Below are 18667 nucleotides of genomic sequence, written 5' to 3'. Positions count from 1 at the left end.
GTTGAGGACTTGGAGTATAACCGAAACTTGAATTTTGATTCTCATACTTGGTAGAGGAACCGAAACCTGAAGTTCGGTTCTGATTTGAATGGGTACTGAAGCTGGGCTTATTGTTTCGTGAATAATAAGAGTTTGGACCGAAACTAGACTACTGTTTGTTTTTGAACTTGTCAATTCCTTTGACATTTGTTTCTTTCTGAGTAGGGATGTGGTTAGGGTTCTGAGATTTCCAAAACCTTTTTCGCTCACTTAGATTTGCATGTATCTCCGGTTTCTTTCCCGTTTCTATTCATCCAGTTGCTTTTGAGATTTATGAATGTTGAAGCTTGACTTCTTCTTCTTCTTTTGAGTTTCGGTTGAATTAGGAGATAAATTCAAAGTTTTCTTTGATTCTTTCGGTTTCTTTCCTAGTTCTTCTGGTGTCTCTTTGGTTCCACTTGTGTTTGTTTGTCAAAGCTTGAGGGTTTGTTGATTGGTTCTGCTACATACCTGCCCTTTACCCTCCATGAGGTTTGCTTTGACAAACCGCCGATCTCGTCTGCATTATCGATAGGAGCAGACCAGAAATAGTTATCACACCCTTCAGCATTGTCTTTGTCAACCAGGATTTTTAGTTCAACTGTTTGTTTTCCAGTGACTCCTGTGGCTGCATAAACCTGATTTGGCACGGTTTGAACTTTCTAGTACACCACTGCTTTCTCTTTGAGTTTCTTGTACTTGTCATTCGACAAGCGAGCATACTCAACAGAGTTTTCAGATATAAGGGGTTCTTCTTTCTCGATTTCGCTCTTTAAGAACTCAGAACAATCAACTACATCTTCCACTGATATTTCGCTCAACTCACTTTCCTCATCGAATTCTGATGTGTTTTCGACATTTATTTTATGATCTGAACAAAGTTTGGCATGTGACGAGTCAAATGTTCTTATGGTTTCAGACTTAATTTTCAACCTATCATTTTCATCCAACAGATTTTTAAGCATACTTTTGTGTTCTTTGGAGTCAATAAAGGTCTCAATTTTTTCCAGTCCATATTTGTAAGTGACTGGAATTTCGTCAAAGGACATTATTGATTCACATTCAACAATAACTTCATCCTCCTTAAATTCAAGAAATGGTAAAATCATCTTATGAATCTTTTTCCCTATTTCACAATCAAGATGAAGTTGAGTTATGTTAGTGTATAAACGTTTTGCAATTAAACAAAAAAAATTTCGTTGTTTCAAAAACTTCAAATTGTCTCTTTGCAAATAAATAATCTCATCACTAGACCTAGCTAACTCTTGCTCCTTCAGCTGTATCCATGCTCTCTTTTCCTCACTCTTGGAAGACTCTCTGCTGAGTTCATCAGTTAGGTTAGAATCTGCTAGTCGGTTTTGCATGAGACTACTACTTAAGTTGGAAATTTTGAATTTTAGTTCGTTTAGTTCTTTTTCATAATTAGTGACAGGAACTTTCAATGATTCTAGGATGGATTGTACCTTTTTGATCAAACGATCGCAGTCGTTGATTGTTTCGCTCACGGGCTTGGCTGCAAAACACTTGTCTCTTTTTAGATTCGGCTCCTTATCCTCACCTTCGCTTGGTGTTTCTGTAGATACCATCAGACACTTCCCAGCCGAACTATTGACTCCCTCTCTAGCCACATATGCTCTACCATGCGAGGGTTTCTTACTTCTTCATCTTCAGAGTCGGTTGACCATACTTCAACTCCACCGAACTCATCATCGTCCAGATTCTCCTGCAAAATTAAAGCATTCATTGAACTATTTTTTGCTTTCTTTTTCTTTATTTCATCCAACTTTCGCAGGTAATAGGCTTCATAATCTTCACCATCCTTTTTCTCAGCCATCTTCCTCAGCATATAGTCCTTGGCAAAGTGGTTCTTGCCGTGACAATAATTGCAATTGTATCCAGAATCTCCTGCTAGCTTGCTTTCATTCTTATCATCATCCTTTTGAGTGACGTTCTTCAGTTCTTCTTTCAGCTTCTATGAGCTGTAGCTTCCTTTCCAGTTTCGGTTCTTATTGGCATGGAATTTCCTTTATGCAAACTTCTTAGGATTGGAGACCATCATCGCATATTCTTCACTTATAAGGTCACACTCAGACAAATCAAAATCATCTTCTTCTTCCGTCACATTCTTCCCTTTCGAGATAAGGGCTAAAGAGCCCATGCCAGACACAACCTTCGCTTCTTTTGTTACTGTGCTTTCATGGGATTTTAGGATACCCATCAGTTTTGCCAGCGAGTAAGACTTGAACTGGTCATGAGCCTTTATTGTTGAGACCACTGCCATCCACTCAGGTCTTAGGCCATTCAAAAACGTGACTTTCTGTTCAATATCCTTTCTTTCAATACCATGCTTCATCATCTTGCTGAGCAAATGATTGTAACGATTAAACTTCTGAAGAAGAGTCCCCTCCGGTTTTTGAGCAAAGGCACCAAACTCGGAGAGTAACAAGGTTTGTATTGAGTGCTCTAGATCTTCATCGGTTGAATACAGTTCTTTCAGTCTGTCCCATATCTCTTTTGCAGTAGAGCATGAACTGACCAGATGGAAGGTGTTTGCTTGTAGGGCAAAACGAATCATCCTTAAAGCTTTTAGATTACATACCAGCTTATCTTTTTCATCTTGTGGTATTTTTTCTACTTCCAATAAAAGCTAATTATATTCCTTTTGAGTCTTCACTGTCTTGTTTGTTCCAGAATGGATGAATGGACCGGTCGTAATGGCTTCCCAGATGAGATAGCCATTATCTTTAGATCCAATCACGTAATCTTCAAAGTGATGTGCCCATACTTCGTAGTCTTGAGTGTAGAGAATAGGAACCCTTGTAGTGGATCCAATGCTATTTGAGATGTTAATGGGATTGGCTTGAGAGTCGTCGTGTGACATGATGAGCTGTTTTTCGGATCTGCTAGAATCAGACTTGTAATTTAAAGATTAGGGTTTTTATCAAACACTAGACCAGGTAGTCAACTTAAAGTAGAGGACCTTTATATAGTTGATAAAAGTGGAAACCCTAAAGAATTCTTCACACAGAAGAAATGTGTATGAGTAACACGGTCTCCCGCTCTGATACCAATTGTTGGAATAATATTCCTTAATGATCGATAGATTCAAGCAGAAAAAGAATAAATGAAACAATAAAGAACACAAGAATGGTTTGAATGATGTCTAATGATTAAACTTTAACACCTCATAAGAGCTCGATGAAGAACTTCGACTGTAGAGGTGCTTAGGGTTACAATGAAAAAGATAATCAATGACTAGCGTACTAAGTCATACATATATGCACTATATATAATATGTAACCCTAATCTATAATCACGGTTGGACAGGCCCAATATTGGATATACAAAAGAATAGCCCATGACTCAACACATAATACCCAACACATTCTATTGAGAACTCGTAGAACTCATATGCATAGTTTACTAAATCGGAATGGCACAGAAACAAGATCATGTCAACACGATGGGTTACAAACCTCAAGTCGTGTGGTAGTGTTTAATAATAGGTTTACTCTTGATTAGTTCTCGAAACTTTTCAAGATCATTTAGACTCCCAATGACCTCTTGACATATAAGATTCTCTTATCAAGAAACATCATTTAACCATTTCAACAATTTCCAATTCCTCTTCTTAGCCATACTAGTGCACTAAGATGTCCTTAGAGGATTAATTGTGATATGGTTCTTAATCATTAAGATGATCATAAAATCTGATACAAATGTACTCTCCCTTCTTCTTAGATTGGAGAAACTTTTATCTTTCTGCCTTTATTGATTCTTCTTATTCGTTCTGCCATTCATTGAAACTTTTCAATGATTCAGAATTACACTTAATCTTGTAAGTATAACCACATTTACTACACTTTTAGTAAATTATGACGAATAGTCTTATTGTTATTTGTGGTGGACTTAACTAGTGCACAACATTGTGTTCTATTTCTTTAGTCCTTCACTTGACTCACATACATCACATGATTCAAATCATATGATTCCAATTTTCTGTCCAATTGAAACTTGGGTGATGGGAATCTTTCCTTACGTAGAAAATTTTGACACAACCATAAATAACATAACTAAGAATCACATCCATTTATAGAAATACACAAAACATCAATTTTTTCACAATGATTTCATTGCAAGGATATATATAAATAAGACAAATCAAAATATTATTTTATTCATAAAAGCAGCGGAAAACATGTAACTTTTGCAAGGATATATATAAATAAGACAAATCAAAACTATGTAATAAAATATTCCTAACAACTCTATCGTAACTTTCTAAGCTCAAAATCTGATCTTCGAATCCATGCGATCGTGATCAATTTCTTCGTGATCAAACTCATCTTGCTCTTCCATCAAGCTTCCTCTATTTTCTCTGATCCTGTAAAACATTCAAATGCAATCTTATCACATTATGTATTAAGAATCAGTGAATAAGAACTTAATGGAATTATATAGTGTATTTTACCAGAAGTAGAGCCAAACGTATTGACTCTCCCATCTCTTAGATCTCTCAGGTAGACTGGGCAGCTTCGTCTCCAATGCCCCTTCTCTTGGCAATAAAATCAAATTGACTCTTTTTGGAACAGCACATGGAACTACTTCAGACTTTTCCTTTCTCTTATGATCAAAATTTTTGACCATGGCATGCCTTTCGTTGCCATTGCCTATATCCATAGAGGTCTGGAAGGCAGATCCACCAATCAACTTTGCTTTTCTAGTGCACCAAATCATCGTTGATTCAGCAGCGATAAGCAAATAGGTGAGATCGATGAGGGTCACGTCGTGTTCTATCATATAGTACTCTCTTACGAACTCACTATATGAGTCAGGAAGCGACTAAAGAACCCAGTCAACAGCCAGCCCCTCACAGACAACGGCTCCCAACATTCTTAACCTATCAATGTGTGACTTCATCTCTAAGACGTGTGCACACACTGACTTTCCTTCTTCATGTTTACTTGCCAAAAGGGCTTGAGTAAGTTTGAACTTTTCAAGCCTTTGAACTTGTCGGTTAGGGAGAACAATAGGAGGAGGTGGAGGAAGTGAAGAATGATCTCGTGTTCCTCGAACGAATCGTGGAATATCATCTTCATGTGGAAAGCTTGTTCCACGGGATTTGGGAAGACCATAGTTGTCATACTTTGACATCTACAAAACAGGAGAAAAATTCAAGTGAGTTGATTGATTGAGTCCTTAATAAAACACCCAAATTAGATATTAAGGCTACGACCCAACACAATATTCCACAACTTGGGAGAGGGATGTTCTAACACCCATAAAATTTGAGCCAAATTTAAAACATTTTTAATTCATCCAAAACCATTAAGTTCATACATATTATTTTCAAATAGTTTAAACATCATAGTATTTCCCCATAACCATATCATATAAATCATAAAATATGAGGAGTGGTACGATCACGCCTTCGCCTTGCCACAATCTCCTGAAGTACCTGAAACAAAACATTGAACTGTAAGCCCGAAAGCTTAGTGCGTTACCCCCAAAATACCAACCACATATAACCATACTCATATCATATCACAATATAGAAAACAACCATGCACATTGGGTCTACTGTGTGACTGGTCCGCCCGCACCGGGCCTACAATCCACGTGGTCCACTCTCTGAGTCTACAGTATGACTGGTCCGCCCACACCGAGCCTTCAGTCGGCCTGGTCCGCTCACCGAGCCTCGGCACGTCTGGTCCGCCCTCTTAGGGCCTTCAGCCTATCCAAACCACTGGCTGGGCCTTCGGGATATCCAGTCCGCCCCGGGTATGTTGGCCTACAGCACGAAGCAGGACCCGCCTCAACCCAACCCCCGTCAAACAACCATGTGCACATAAAACAGTTAATCACATAACAAATCCTTAACTAGACAAACAGTCTAACATATCACATAGCATATCAACATCCTAACCAGGATTCCGACCTAACCGGTCAATAGCATAACATTACCCTATATACCGGGTACCGACCTTAACCAGGTCACTAACATGACACCATCCTAAATACCAGGATGCCAATCTGACAAGCAATAACATAACAAACAATACCTGAATTTCCATCTGATAAAGGGCCGACTGTAGTGTCGTACACCCTGTTGATATAGTGAGGATAACTCACCTGCAATTGCTGACTACAAAGATAAGACCAAGCTGCTCCGACCACCAACACGATCTTTACCACAGAACACTACCAAAGAACTAATTCCATAAATGCCAATATTACCAAAGTACCCTTGGAAGTCAAACTGGTCAACTCCTGGTCAAAGTCAAAGTCCTCAGACAAAGCTAACCTTCCTGGTTGACTCAACTCGCCGAGTCAACCTGTCGACTCGCCGATTTCCCATACCCAGAAAACTCTCATAGCACAACTTAACTCGCCGAGTCTCCCCAAGACTCACCGAGTCCAACGATCTCTGAGTCCCATCATGTCCAACTCACTGAGTCACCAACCGACTCACTAATCCAAAGCTTTAACCCAACAGAGATAGGGTTCTGCGACCAGACTCCCCAAGTCCAAGAACAGACTCGCCGAGTCCAAGGCAATCTTCAACAGACTCGTCGAGTTGTTCTTCCAACTCGCCGAGTCCATGCACATGTTCATACAACTCGTCGAGTACACCCATGTGACTCGCCGAGTCCCTCCAGTTCTCAATCCATTCAGAGGTTTTTCGAGCCATGCAGGGGCTCCAATCCATAGATCCACCCTTCTACAATCTATCCCTCACATAAAGTTGCAAACTTTACGTGAAACCAAGGAAATATAGGCCAAAAACACACAAAGGCTAGGGTTAAAGACTAGGGGGCTTCACTAGCAACTCTTAGAAAGGAGCTTTATGACATTTTGGACCATCACAAGCCTAGATCTGAAGTAGCAACCTCAGATCTAAGCCTCTAACTCAAAATAGCTCTCAATCATCCCAAAAATTCCCCAAATCTCAAATGATAATAGATCTAGATACAAAAGAGCCCATGCAACAGATTATTACCTCCAATATATGCTCCAATTGAAGTAGATCTCGGATCTACACCACTCCTTTGTAGCAAGCCTCTCGATCTCCAAGCCCCTTTCCAAGATTTTCTCATCCAAAGCTCTATTCTCTCTATTAATTGAGGCTCACTCGATTCTAGGGTTTCTATATCTCAAAAGGGTAGCAAAGAGGCTGAGGGTGGGTTATAATGTGCTTTATATAGGGCACAACCCCCAAGATTAGGGTTTTCTCTCTTCAGCACCTACTCGTTGAGTCCAAGTCGCCGACTCGGCGAGTTGGCCACTTAAACCCGTGACAAATCCCGCTCCGACTCGGTGAGTAAGCATGCCTACTCGTCGAGTCCCTTCTTTTATTTATACATTAAACCCTTAAGCCATACTTCTGAAATTCGGGATGTTACAATTCTCCCCAACTTAAATTAGGCTTCGTCCTCGAAGCCTGCGGCAACACTAACTTCCGGATGATACTCCCACAATACATCCACTGATCTCAATCGACCTAGATTCCTTCAAACACTGCTATCGAATCCCTAAAATCCATCTCTTCCCTTGTAGGGTCCTGATAACCGCTTCAAGTCGGCCACCGGCTTCCCTTCTCTGATAACAACACTTATCAACTAAGTGCCACCAGAAGATTACTTCCGTTTTACGCATTCATTCGCCACCTGCGAAAACTGGATACCATTCTAAACCACCGAGTCTTGACCCAGTATAACTTGCTATCTTTTGCCCAACTGGTGTCACTTCTCTTAACTTGCATCGATGGAAACTCATCTCGTTTCCTCCCTGGATCAAATCCCTTACCGCGCTGAGATGATGTTGCATCCCTCAGCTCCCATAACCCATCAACCAAACATATCGCGTAACCACTCGAACTTGGCCCAATCAGCCTCGGGCTGGAATACCAACACACCAGGTCCAACCAATCATGGGGTTTGGTCATCCTTATGATGGACTACCCCCGATTGGAATACTTCCACATACATAACTCAAACCTATAACTATACTCGGAACTAAGGACCTTGTCCTTGTATCACCCTCGAACCCTTCGGATCGACACAACGGAGTGTGACCCACTCACACCTCCCTATCACGATCTCTAGGTCCTTGAACTCCGACTGTAATATCCTTATACAGTCCCCAGCACCGGTCCAGACTACTCCCGATTTTGTTATCCTGCTACCTCACCTTCCTCTGGCCTAATCTCCAATCTGGAACCACTATCCTCCTCCTCTTCCAAGGAGACTGAAAACATGCATGCGGATCATCCAACATTGCCACTACCTCAACGGGCATCCAACCCGTATGTACTTCCATATATTTGGTACAATCCCAGTGCTTACTACCAATAACTGAAGCACTTTTGATCATCCATTTACTCTGATGTCTTCCTTTCAGAGGACCCGTACTCCTTCCGGAGCTACATACCTTTCCTTTCCAGGAAGTCTACTTAACAATCCTTACCACACCTATAAGTGCCACTGAGCTAAATCCTGCTCTACACTATCCATGTAGAGCAACTGATATTCTCGAACTCCCATATACTCTGAATTCGATCACATACTAACTAGGCCTACGCACGGCCTTCAACCAACTCCATCATCATGACCAATACCTGGGGCAAGACCATATCGATTACTATTGCATGGTGACATATTCACTCATTCTCCTCATACCGATCCACTAACACATACAGAGTCTTCAGCATGACTGGACCGCCTTTCCAGGCCTTCAGCCTATCTAGACCACTCTCAGAACCTTCAGCATGTCTGGATCGCCCTCCTGGGCCTTCAGCCTGTTTGGACCGTTCCTCGAGCCTTCGGCCTGACTGGTACGCCTCCCGACCTTTAGTTTATCTGGACCACTCAAAACTATCATACGTCACCCTAAACCATCCTTCCCGAGAATCTCTCCCATGCAGTTTGTTCTAGCCCTCTTGGGTTCGAACTCCAGTTCCGTTCCCAGAATCCTTTTCGTGGCCTAAACCCAGGCCTCACATCGACCAACTACCTTACCTGAAACCATGGTCTGTTCCCTGCCCCACTTGTCTACCACTCGCTCCAATCATGCCACACTCTCGGCTAACAACACCGATAAATCTAAACAGCTAACCAACCCTGGATACTTGTTGTTCTACCGGAGAATTTCCAATTCTCCCCACTTAGTGTACCAACTACTCACTTCTGCTGACAAAGCGACATAACTCGATCGACCTTAATTGATAAAGTCCCCTCTCTTCTCCCGGGACTAAATCCCTCCGGGGTGAGCAACCTCCATAGGTCACTCTCCCGACATCGCACAACCCGAACTCCAAGGAAATTCGAATCTCAACTGAACACTTCTTGCAACGCAGTTGCTAATCCAATCAATGTGATCATAAACCTTTTCTTTCGACTAAGAATCCTCCTGAACGCTAACCAACTACAACTCCTAACTACTAAGATCCTCAATCATACCATGACTCATGTGAAAAGGGCGAACAGATTAACAATACCACATAATCAGCAAATAGCAAGATATCAAAATGGAAACATACCCGTAGTGGCATCCGGCTCTGGCCTGACCTCCTCTGCTGTAAGCTAGAAAGCGCATCCCTGAGCCCTTGGAGGCTCCGCTCCACCCTGACCTCCACTCATAATCCTCAAAGTGGCCGGTGCCGGAGCCTGCACCAGTCTTGCAACAAGCTGTGGACAATTGACCCTCAAGTGTCCAACCTGTTGACAATGATAACATGTCCTCATATCATGCGTCGGGACCGACTGACGGCAATCCCTCGCATAGTGCCCTTCTTTCCCACACTTGAGACACGCACCACTGGACCTATAAACTCCGGCATGACCCTTCCCACACTTCTCACATGTGCGGCTGCTCTGACCTCCAACCCTAGAGTCAACGGTTTTGGACCGTTTCGGCATTGGCTGCGACTGCACCGAGGTCTGCCTCTGCTCTCATAACTACAACTCCATCTCTAACTCCCGCCGCATGGCGGCCTCCTGCAGCTATAACAAGGTATTACACCTCTGCATGGACACAAACTACTTGATGTCCCTCTTGAGCATACTCAGATAGCAGGACATCTGAGCGTGCTCCGAGGCAAACTCCGGGCAAAACATCGCCCTCTCAGTAAATATCCTGGTGATCTCCATCACCGACTCTGAATCCTGCTTTAGCTCCAGGAACTCCTTAGCCAACCTCTCCTCAACCCATGGAACATAACGAGTGCTGAACATTTCTTGGAACTGATCCCAAGTAATCGTAGCCCGCTGCGCATCAGAATAAGATCCTGTAGTCAACCTCCACCAATCATTCGCCCCGAGCCTCAAAAGGTTCAGAGCACACCTCACCCTCTGATCCGCAAGGCATGAACATGTGAAGAAACAACCCTCTACATCTGACAACCATCTCATAGCAACAATCAGATCCTGAACTCCATCAAAAGTATTGGGCTTCTTATTATCGAAGTCCCGATACTAAAAACCTCAACTGGTTCCTCCCCCTGCCGCTGATACAGCCACTATAGCTGTCGCGGCAGCCGCCTCCGCAAGAGCTACATAGTGCTCATCAAAGTACACAACCATGGAGGTCTTGATCGACCCAAACATCTCCGGCAACTCATCCCGGAACATAGCAGCAACCTCATCATGCAGGATCTCACGAATCCTGTCATCCAACTCGTCCGTACTCATCTGACCAATGACCTTGGGTGGTACTGATCCATCCTGATCCCGATCCCGATCCCGAACCGGATCCTGCCCCAAGACGTCTCGTAATCGCCATACCGAAAATACACCACAAGATATTAGGCATTCCTCATAATAATCCCAAGAACTAATTCTCAACAAAACCTAGGGGTTGTGACTTCCTTGATATGCGTATAGGTAATGTGCTTTCAGTAGTATGGGCCCATACTACCTTCCACACCTACCCATATTTGTATAGAGTATCACCACAACAGCCTAACAATAGCATATACATAATGAACACTCGATCCCCACTCCTAGAGGAGCACCACTATCCCATAACCGACATACCGGTCTCACGCAACCCTCCCATCCATGAAACTTCCACCAACCCTGTAGCACTAGTGTATGCTAGTCATACATAATGTTGGACTCTATAGACTTTTGAATATCCAATCCTACCCTAAGCTCCCAATCATACAAGAACAGAACATAAGGCCAAATTAAACATTCTCAGGCTATAAGATCTTAATTATGTATAACCAAGATGCATACACTAAATAACTACAGTAATGATGTCAATTTCATACAAAGGAAACCCTAGGCTAGCAGGCATCATATAATCAAGCAATTCTATCATACAATTCCTGAAGCTCCCTAGCCTAGTACTAGCATGTTGTTCTAACATATCACATAATCAAATAACTTGTATGGTATTTTGGGGTCTACTTACTGGCTCTGGTTGATCGTACCCTCTGCATCCTCCTTTACTTATTTTGAAAACCATTTTTGAAAATCCCTCCTTGATTTGAGACTGGATTCACACGAATGTTCCTCCAATTCACTCAAACCAAGGCTCTGATACCAAATTGTAACACCAATAAAATTTGAGCCAAATTTAAAACATTTTTAATTCATCCAAAACCATTAAGTTCATACATCTTGTTTTCAAATAGTTTAAACATCATAGTATTTCCCCAAAACCATATCACATAAAATCATAAAACATGAGGAACGGTACAATCACGCCTTCTCCTTTCCACGATCTATTGAAGTACCTGAAACAAAACACAAAACTGTAAGCCCGAAAGCTTAGTGAGTTACCCCCAAAATACCAACCATATATAACCATACTCATATCATATCACAATACAAAAAACAGCCATGCACATTAGGTCTACTGTGTGACTCGTCCGCCTGCACCGGGCCTTCAGTCCACCTGGTCGACCCTCTGAGTCTAGCCATGTATATCGAGTCTACAGTGTGATTGGTCCGCCTGCACCGAGCCTACAATCCACCTGGTCCACTCTCTGAGTCTACAGTATGACTGGTCCCCCCACACCGGGCCTTCAGTCGGCCTGGTCCACTCACCAAGCATCGGAATGTCTGGTCCGCCCTCTTGGGGCCTTCAACCTATCTGGACTGTTGGCTGGGCCTTCGGGATATCCGGTCCGCCCCAGGTATGTTGGCCTACATCACAAAGCAGTACCCGCCTCAATCTAACCCCCGCCAAACAACCATGTGCACATAAAACAATTAATCACATAACAAATCCTTAACCAGACAAATAGTCTAACAGATCACATAGCATATCAACATCCTAACCAGGATTCCGACTTAACCGGTCACTAGCATAAAATTACCCTATATACCGGGTACCGACCTTAACCAGGTCACTAACATGACACCATCCTAAATACCAGGATGTAGATCTAACAATCAATAACATAACAAACAATACCCGGATTTCCATCTGATAAAGGGCCAACCTTAGTGTCATAGACCCTGTTGATATAGTGAGGATAACTCACCTCCAATTGTTGACTACAAAGATAAGACCAAGCTGCTCCGACCACCCACACGATCTTTACCACAGAACACTACCAAAGAACTAATTCCATAAATACCAATATTACCAAAGTACCCTTGGAAGTCAAAGTGGTCAACTCTTGGTCAAAGTAAAAGTCCTCAGACAAAGTCAACCTTCCTGGTTGACTCTACTCGCCGAGTCAACCCGTCGAATCGTCGAGTTCCCACACCCAGAAAACTCTCATAGCACAACTTAACTCGTCGATTTGCCCCAAGATTCACCGAGTCCAACGATCTCTGAGTCCCATCCTATCCAACTCACTAAGTTGCCACCCGACTCACTAATCCAAAGCTTTAACCCAACAGAGATAGGGTTCTGCGACCAGACTCGCCGAGTCCAAGGCAATCTTCAACAGACTCGTCGAGTTGTTCTTCCAACTCGCCGAGTCCATGCACATGTTCATACAACTCGTCGAGTATACCCATGTGACTCGCCGAGTCCCTCCAGTTCTCAATCCATTCAGAGGTTTTTTGAGCCATGCAGGGGCTCCAATCCATAGATCCACCCTTCTACAATCTATCCCTCACATAAAGTTGCAAACTTTACGTGAAACCAAGGAGATATAGGCCAAAAACACACAAAGGCTAGGCTTAAAGACTAGGGGGCTTCACTAACAACTCTTAGAAAGGAGCTTTATGACATTTTGGACCATCACAAGCCTAGATCTGAAGTAGCAACCTCAGATCTAAGCCTCTAACTCAAAATAGCTCTCAATCATACCAAAAATGCCCCAAATCTCAAATGATAATAGATCTAGATACAAAAGAGCCCATGCAACAGATTATTACCTCCAATATATGCTCCAATTGAAGTAGATCTCGGATCTACACCACTCCTTTGCAGGAAGCCTCTTGATCTCCAAGCCCCTTTTCCAGGATTTTCTCCTCCAAAGCTCTATTCTCTCTATTAATGGAGGCTCACTCGATTCTAGGGTTTCTGGATCTCAAAAGGGTAGCAAAGAGGTTGAGTGTTGGTTATAATGTGCTTTATATAGGGAACAACCCCCGGGATTCGAGTTTTCTCTCTTCAGCACCTACTCGACGAGTCCAAAACGCCGACTCGGCGAGTTAGCCACTTAAACCCGCGACAAATCCTGCTCTGACTCGGCGAGTAAGCATGCCTACTCGGCGAGTCCCTTCTTTTATTTACACATTATACCCTTAAGCCATACTTCTGAAATTCGGGATGTTACAAATGTTGTAACCCAAATTGCAGAACATTTGAAGGTAAGTGAATGATGATTCAATAATTTTCCAACATGAGAAACGAAAAATAGATTAGGTTTTAAATGTATTGAAAAACTCCTAGATCCTTTGAGATTCATTGAACTTTTCAATGGCATGTTTAAATCTCGATATGCCCCTCGATTTGTGATTGGGATGTCGAGGATCACAAAACAGGGTGTAATAACCATGCAAACTTACATGGTGCCCCCAATGCTACAGTCACCTATTCGATGTGCTGGTAAACTACACACGCTCCACCGAACTATGGAAAACATTGAGTCATCCTTTGCTACCTTTTCTTAGAACCATTTAGTGTGCCGATTAACCACACATGCTCCACTAACGTCTTCGCAAGGATACAAAGTGTTATTTTATGGAATTGCATCAATTCACTTTTACCTAAAGTAAATAAGATTGTGAATTTTGTAAAAACATTTAGTTACTTTATACTTCATTATACTTTTAATGGAAAGGGTTTGCCCTATCCTACCCGTTCAGCTAACGACCCTCCACCAATCAAGGAAGCGGTGAGTGAGAGTGGACACCCATTAAACGGCCATTTTATAGGCCACAACCTTATCCCCCCCTATAGATCGGCTTCGTGAATGAGGCCTACTAACGCTAAGACTAGAAATTTAAGTTATACATATATAATATTAGACTTTTAATGTTATATATAGTATAAGGGTGTATTTTACACTTTTAAAATACTAGGTGGTCTAATTTAATAAATTATACTTTTAATTTAATTAAATGTAAACCAAAACTTTATGGATTTATTAACTTTCCTTTAATTATACACTTAATTAATTTAATAAAACCATAAGGGTGTAATTTGAACTTTTCAAAGTACTAGGGTTTTAGAATTTAATATTTCAAAATCAAACTTTTAATCAAATTTTAAATTCCAAAACTTGCGGGCAAGTTTTGAAACTTTTTCAAAACATTAGGGTTTAGAATATAAATATTTCAAAATTAATCTTTTAACCAAAATTTAAATTCCAAAACATGAGGACAAATTTTGAAACCTTTCAAAATATTAGGTTAACTATTTAAATTTCAAAACTAAAACTTTTAAAGTTCAACTATAAAACCTAAAGGGTGTAAATTAAACCTTTTTCAAACCTACTAGGTTAAATATATGACTAATAATAATCCAATATTATCAAAAAAATAACCAAATCCATCAATTTTGATGAAGATAACCATTCCAAACATAAAAAAATTAGTTTTAGGCAAGAAAAACGAGTTTTGGCAATTATCCTCAACAAAATCTGGCAGAAAATTTGAAAATTTTGGCAACTGACCCTTGGACTCGTCGAGTCCACAATGGAACTCATCGAGTAGGACCTACTCGTCGATTCCATTCATGGACTCGGCGAGTTTGCCAGTCATAAACCCAAAAAATCGATTTTTAAGCAAGCAAGGAACGATTAAGCATCAAATACATTAAACAAACAGCCTAGGCTCTGATACGACTGATGGGTTTTGAGCACTACCTCATTCCTATGGTGTACATGCTAACCCTAAAGCTTTGGATCTTCTTTATCTAATGAACATTCAATAATCATGCAAAGCCATAAACACTAGATCTAGCATGTGATAATCGATATTGACATAAGAATAGGGTTTAGATCTTACCTTGAATGTTATGCAGCAATAACAATCCCAAATCCTCCTTGTAATGGCTTCAAAAAGCGTAGAGTCGCAAGTGTCACTCCTCTAATGGCTCACAAACACCAAGAGCAAGAGGATGAAGAAGGAGAAGAGATGAGACACCCAAAAACGGCTGGAAACCCTAAGGAATTAGTTGGTCACGTTTTTGGGTCTCAAGGGTTCTTTAAATAGGTAGGCAATTAGGGTTATCTAACAAGGAAACCCTAATTTGACTGCTTAAGCCCTAAGCAGCCCATGGACCCCTTCTGAACATGCCTTGGATGAAAATCATATGGGCTTCCCATAGATTTTGTCCAACCTATATTCCAAGGTGATCCATAGCCCAATTACAATTATCTTATAATTACAATTCTAGTCCCCTAAGTTTAATTAATCTCTTTTAGCCACAAAATTAATTCTTAATTAATTATTGACTAATATTAATTAAACAATATGATTTATCCTTTCATATATTATTCTTATAATATATTAATAAATCATAATTAAACCTCTCTCTCCATAATTCATCCTATCAAGTTGCTTTGGTGGAGGCAACCCAAAAGGACCATGCACCATCGGGTCAAGTACATATCAAAATACTTATGGACTTAGACACTAATCCAACAATTACCAATCCATGCTTTGGGCTATGTAAACAGTTCGTGTCATAAACTGTTATAGCAACTCACTACATTGTCCCTATCGATTTAATCTATTGTAGTTCAATGTTATTGAACTCAACAACATTGGCGAAGTCTTTCCACCATTTTATTTGTAACCCTATAGCTGGAAATGGCTTCTCGCTATTTAAACAGACTCAATCCTTCGATAAACCCAACTTTTCTATCACCTACACCCTTTAAGGAAAGAGACAGTTACCATAAAATAACAAACCTTTACAACTTCAACTAAGGGCAATAATATTTATTATTACCTAATGAGTTGGTAATTATATTACTCACGCTATGAGATAGGTACATCACATCCTTCTTCATATCTCAAGATAGTAGGAAAGATACCCTCTCCCAAAACCTATGAAACTAGATCGAATTAAGATTTCAACATCCCTACCCTAAATTGCTAAAACAACTTAAAATATGATACCTATTTCAACCTTCAATCACAAATACATCATAAGGAATGTAAGTCGAAACGTTAGAAACCGAATAACAAAATGTGGAAATTATACTTATAGAATCCAACTAACAACGATCATAGTTATCTAACCAACTCGTTTCGCATCATGTTACAGAATCCTGTCTTCACATGGAAGTAACCGACAAACCAATAAAATACCACTCTTGCATATAGATTCAGTTACTTTTCAAGCTACGGTCACAGCCGCCGTGACAGTCATCATGGCACATCTTAACGCAAGAAACACTAGTAAACCTGGGAAGGATATCAAAAATTCAAATGTTTGTGACAACCAAGGAAATCAACGAATGTCTACCTACAAGGATACTCCAAACCACAAACCTAGTAACACAAAACGAAAGTTCGGGAATGAAAAAGGGGACAGTTCAAAACAAGGGTCTTCCAAAAGACAACAGATAGTGACAGCTCACGCTGTTACTGTTCCTACCACCCCTACACCCACAAAGTCGTACAACGGCGACCAGCCTAAGTGCAACCGATGCAACTTTCATCATCACGGACCCTGCCGTGAAATATATTGCACTAGGTGCAACAGTAAGGGACACACCGTCCGCTACTACAGGGAACCAACCCAACCGACTGATCTAGCCACAAATGTCGTAGTAGACCGTACTTGTTATGAGTGCAGAGCAACGGGGCACTTCCGAAGGGACTGCCCGAAGACAAACAACAGGAATACTAGGGGAGGTGGCCATGTATTCGCAATAGGCCAAGAGGAAGCCGTTGCAGACCCACTGTTTTTATGGGTATGTTTTTCCTCGATAGCACATTATCATGAATTGTAATTGATAGTAGAGCGGAGAGGAGTTGCGTGAGTCATAAACTTAAAGATCTTTTCAAACAAGCACCCCAATCATTAAGCAAAACCTTCTTAGTAGTAATAACACTTTTCCTGATCGACTTCACAATTATTATGATAAGAAGTTCCCAAATAGCTACTAGAAATGGATTGGCTTGGTCTTCACCATGCCAATTGCATGTGTTATGAAAAGACCCTTCACTTTCACCGTTTGCTAACGAAACTCTATCGATTTATAACGACAAACCCAACACAACTCCCAAACCGTTTCTAGTTTCAAAATCCCATAGCACTCATGTGAGGAGGACTATATCCTTTGCAACCTTCCCAAATGATGAGATTAAAACTTAATTTGGAAGATCGATTAGATCTTAAACAGGTAAACAAATATTAAACAGTAAGAACAAAAGCAAAATAAAGAACAACTCAAGGATGAATCAAACGTGTCGAATGATTATAAATAAAACCCTCAGAAGAGCTCGATCAAGAACATCAACTGTAGAGGGTTGGAGGTTTACAAGAACGATAAAATAAATCTACAATACTATCGTAATCGTTACTTCTGAATTGTTAACCTAATATGCATGCAAGCATATCTTTATATAATAAACCTAGCAAACTCACGGTTGGACAGGCCCAAAACCGGAGCACAAAATAAATGGACTAACAGATGAGCCCAATGACGCAATCTTCAAACGAGTCTTCAACTCAACAATCTCCCCCTTTGCGTCAATTGGATTGAGATCTTCACTTTTTACTAGGGCCAACAGCAGCACCGGGTACCTTCTTCTTCACGGTCTCAAATAGACGAGATATCAGAGCAAGTATCGTTTGCCTGAATCTGATGTACCATTGGATCATGTTGTTGAAGTACTTGACATCGTCTGCTGCATTCTCCTTACACCTTCGGATGATCGACAAAACATGCTCAAGGCAAGTATAGGTGTAAAGATGTTTATCCGCCAAAGCAAAGAGACATTTTTGTCCTTCTGCTCTAGTGAACATGACCGAATTACATCTCGGATCGATCTTGCCCATCTTCATTTGATTGAGATCACTGGCCGATCCCACAGGAGCTATCTTCGGTTTCTTCTTGAAGACTGTGGCAATCTCCTGATCCATAAGGGCTACCTCCATGATGTAACAAACAATCATCCTCTTGAGATGGTCTATAATAGGACCATATTATGCTTCGTTCGTCAAAAGGATGTTGTGCAAAACGATCCAATCATGAGGGTTTAAGTTCGGTAAATCTGCC

The sequence above is a fragment of the Lactuca serriola genome, chromosome 8 (genome assembly GCF_051521515.1).
Source record: "Lactuca serriola cultivar US96UC23 chromosome 8, Lser_US96UC23_V15, whole genome shotgun sequence".
Lineage (NCBI taxonomy): Eukaryota > Viridiplantae > Streptophyta > Magnoliopsida > Asterales > Asteraceae > Lactuca > Lactuca serriola.
This window is presented reverse-complemented; position numbering follows the sequence as displayed.